The sequence below is a fragment of the Drosophila takahashii genome, chromosome 2L (genome assembly GCF_030179915.1).
Source record: "Drosophila takahashii strain IR98-3 E-12201 chromosome 2L, DtakHiC1v2, whole genome shotgun sequence".
Classification (NCBI taxonomy): domain Eukaryota; kingdom Metazoa; phylum Arthropoda; class Insecta; order Diptera; family Drosophilidae; genus Drosophila; species Drosophila takahashii.
Genome location: NC_091678.1, coordinates 14,482,219 through 14,486,943, shown reverse-complemented (window position 1 = coordinate 14,486,943; position 4,725 = coordinate 14,482,219).

Here is a 4,725-nt window from a genome sequence, read left to right as displayed (position 1 = left end):
GAGAGGCACAGCGACGCAGAGTAATACCTCTATATATTTCGCTACACATTCATTAAAAAACTTTCGGTGCAAGAGCAACACGTTCCGAGTTGCAAAAGTTTTGCGATTGTCAAAAACTATAAGAAAAGGCAAGCCAACCGCAAAAAAGAAAGCCGCACAAAAAGTTCTGGGGTCGGAAGCTGCCTTTGCATTCGTGTAGAAATAAACAAACTAAGCCAAAAATAGAGTAAAATCAAAATAAGGCAGAGCAGCAGTAGCAGCAGCAGCAGAATTAAACTGCAACTGGTTTGTGTAAAACTTTGACATTTGCTGCCAAAAAGAAGAGGGCGGAGATTGCAAATTAAAACAATGTCTGCAGTGGAGTTCCGGAGATCCGGCAGCAATTTCCAGGGTCCGCGCTGATTAAACTTCGGCAGGGGGTGGGGATGGAAAATCTGAAGAGTGGCTGACCGGTTCCAATCTACTTTTCCGCAGTTCTCCGCTTCTGCCAGTAAATCTTTAATCAGTCCCGTCGTTTCCCAGGGATTTCCCCCGGCTACAGATGGCCAGGCAATTTGTCCCCGTCCTTGTGCTCCACGTTTTTTGTACTCGCATCCACACACTTGTCATGCTATTTATGAGTTTATTATTTTTTCGCTACTCTATTATTTAGCCACCCCCTATGATGCACCCGCGATCCCACATCCTCCTCCTGCTTCTGCTGAGCCAAATCCTTTTGCTGGCGCTTAAAACTTTCTTTCATTGCAAGTGCTGCAATTTTTCACAACTTTCTGAACAGCATTTTTTCAACATTCCTCCGACTCTTGGTCCCCAGGCTCCAGCTCATGCGTTTATGGCCATGTTATTTATTTAGTGGCTTTATTTTGCATACCCTTTGAGAGGTTATGCAAACTACATAAATGACGCCAAGGAATTTATTTTTGTTTAATATATTTCCTTTTAATAAAAATGTATTTATATTTATTTATATAAATTCAAAAAATTGTTTTATAGTTACTTGTACATTTTTAGGTCACATTTCTTAGGGTACTAAAATGAAAAATGAAATTTTATTTAGTAAGTAAACTAAAACAACATTCTATAAAATTTAAAACGCCTGAAAAAATTTTTAAAATTTTAGGTACTAAATCGTACGCATGAAATGGTCTAAATTCACATTATTAATCTCAATTATTTTCGCTATCGAAAAATATCAATTATTAAGTTTAATTAGTTTGTGCCAGCAACATGGAATTCATTAAAAACGTTTAAAATGCAATTATAAATTTCGAGAAGCTTTTGCTTTGCAGAGCATTTGATGGCTTCCATTTCGAAAACAACGTTTTAATTTGCTTCTTTTCCCGGGAATTTTTGTTTTAATCTTCTTTTTCACAGTTGCTTAAATTGTTTGTAATTTTTTGTCAGTGGCGGTTGTTTCTGGGTGTTTCGGTTTCATTATGACAGCAGACGACGACGAACTGCCTTGGAGTTTTCCGACTAGTGTTGTTTTTACTCTATTTGCTTGTGCTCGCATTTATGTGTGTATGCTGGCTAGATAAATAGTTTTTCGCCCCTCCTCGGCGGGTTGCTTTTAATTATTGCCGAGCTGCAGCCGCAAATGGGAAATGCCAAAAATTATGAGAAAACTGTTTCGGAATTAGTTCAAAGAAATAATAAGCAGAATTTTGATTGCCATTGATGTTGGTCAAATCAAGTATTTACCGAAGTTTCACTTAAATTTTCCCTCTTGCACAAATCCCAGAACAAAATACACTTTTAATGGTAATCAGAAACCTTCGATTTTTGCCGGGGCCAAAGTTAAAAGTTTTACTAATGGTGCAACAAATGTTGTTATTTATCATTCATGCCGCATGCTGCATGCAATCGAAACACCGAAAAGTGCCCGGAAAACCCAAGGAAATCTCTAACTAAACTCAAGTTGGCAAGCACTCCGGGCCATTCGCTCTCCCCAAAATACTCGAATTGGGGGCCAAGTTTTCGCAACTTCAACTTCACAAGACAAGTCGCCCCAAAGACACTGGCGAGATTTGCTCTCAAGTATTTACCACTCATATGCATAGAATGTGCAACAGACAGCAGCCAAGTGGCGGAGCACTTATTTTATTGACACGCAGACAAAAATGCCCAAGGGAGACAGTTCCATATACGCCGATACGTTCTTTGTACGATTCCGACACCTGCAATACTCTCTTTTCCCAAGTTGATAATTTCACAAGTTTTCTTTTTCACTTCGCCTCGCTTGATTTGCATTTGTACAGGGCGTTTGTATGGTGTGGGTATCCCTTTAAAGGGACGAAAATAAACGATAAATGGCTCAAAAGGTTTCCCCCAGTGCACACGAGCATTTTGATTCGGATTGTTCCGCAATTGAACAACTCCTCGCTTTCTGTCTGAGATAGAAATTTTGAATTAATTTTGTTTTGATTCTCCCCGCTCGTGATTTCCTTCCAGCACCGAGATGCTCATAGTATTTTTCATATTTCATTGGAAAATTAAATTCTTGGCATATTTTTTGGCCCAGCAAGCAGGCCATGGACCGCAACAGTAGAAGCAGCCGGAGCAGCCTGGAGACCGAGACCCAAATTCGGACCCAACTAGACAACAACAGCTGCCACGGGTCTGCCGTCAGTTGTCCTCTTGGAAAACAGCATTTCCATTTCTGGGTTTTCACTCTCATTTTTAGCATGACAAGCGTTTGTGTTATTGAACAATCGCCGGAGAAATCTAGAAAAAATGAAAAAGGGCAGCAGATATAATACAAAAAGGAAGAAAACCTTGAAGGTCTAAGTAGTAAACACAGCGCATTCACCGTATTTTAAGTATTTGCACGTGGACTCATAGATTGGCAAATTTAAATATTAATTTAATAAAAAAATATAAAATCTTCTTAATAACCTTTTTTTTTATTTCGATCTCATAACTGTCATTTATTTACTTTTTTTACTTCAGAAATGATAAAATATTTGGTAAAATGTTATTTTTAAAATACAACTCATAACAGTTACGGTCCCTGGATTAAATGTTTTACCCTGAACTCAATTACTTACATTTTCGGCAGGCCTATTGACTTTATCGTACTTTCCCTTTAACCAGTCCATCATAGGCCAAAGAAATGGATTCCAAAGTGCAGGCTGCATCGTACATCATTTACCGTCGACCATTTTGTGAAGGGAAAAACAATTAACTTTCCACAATGAAGCCGAAGCTTAAGGATACAGTAAGTATCAAACCAGTGACTTTTGAATGCCATCGTTCCTATCACTTTTCAGCCAGGTGGTGTGACTTACCTTACCTCTCACTTTTCCCCTGAGGGACGCTTGGATATAATAGTTTCAAAATACTACCATTGGGATCATGGGCTGTCGGCCTTCGATCCTTTGCTAGCAGCAATCCATAACCTTTCGGCTGACTTCTTATCACACACTCCCATACGCCACTTATCGGTGCTGTCTCTGTGCCGCGCTTCTGTTATCTCTGCTCTTCTTGCAATCAATCAACTACAATCGCATGAGGGGCAACTGGGACTCCGGTTCTCTGGATTGGCCTCTCTCTATGGTTTGGCTGTTGATTTTACTACAAAATAAATACGCACCGCACAGCTGGAGGAAAGTGGGGTGTGTGGGCAGGGATGAGAGTCGGTGGAATAAATAATATAAAGTCCAAACTGATAAGCAAAACATCGGTGAGAGCAGAGCTTCGGTTGACGGTTTAAAATCGAAATCAAATCAAAACAAGAAGGGGCACACATTTGAAGCCTAGAACGAATCAAAGATGCCCTAAAAATATGTGGGATTAATTGGTGGTCTCGTTATCATTCCTTTTTTGAGGAAGAGTATTCATAGGGCAGACACCCCCTGCAAATCCTTTGAAATATGGCATGACCAAAGGCATTTATGTGGGAGACAAGCCAGCGGGAGCCTTTTCGGGCAGTCCGGCTACGATAACATGAGCTGACAGCCATTAGGAACGGACTGCAGCGGTGACTTTGATTGTGTTGGCAGCATGCGTGTGATATACGCGCGACCATTTCATTCATGTCCCGAATTTGGCCTCAACTCCAGTCGCCAGTCGCCAATCTCCGTGTTCCTATTTCCATTCATTCAGCACGCATTTCGAAAACCGAGACGATGGTTAACGAAAAAAGACACAGGGAACGGCAATCCTTATCTACCAGAAGGCCTGACATCTCACACTCGAAAAAATAAACACCTTTCGATTTCCCTTTTTTTTAAATATTCTCTCCATTTCTAAATCACCAAGATATAGAACAATATTTTTAAAAATTTGATTGGGGATAAATTTTTACCCACTCGGGTGAGATGTGTAAGAAAATGTGGTATACAAAACAATTCCTGAATTCACCTCTTTCTCCAAAATAAAAGATATGGATTTGAATAGTTTAAAAAGATATTAAAAAAAGTTTTCAAGAATAAATTACAGAACTAAAAATATTTTGTTTTATATTTTTTAAAATCTGAAATCCAAATAAATAAATCAAAGGATTTCTTTAAGCAATAAGAAAGTTGAACAGAAAGTTGAATATTTATTTTATTTTGAGTCTTAGGTGAGTTTTTTTCAGTGCACCGCTGTGTTACAGGGCGTGTGTCCCTGTGTTTGTGTGGGTTGTCGATGGTCGGCTCAGCCCGAGAGCCTGCGAACGAACGAGCTTCAGAATCGGAATCGGAATCAGCATCAGCCAGCATCCATTGCCTCATTCGTGTTTGC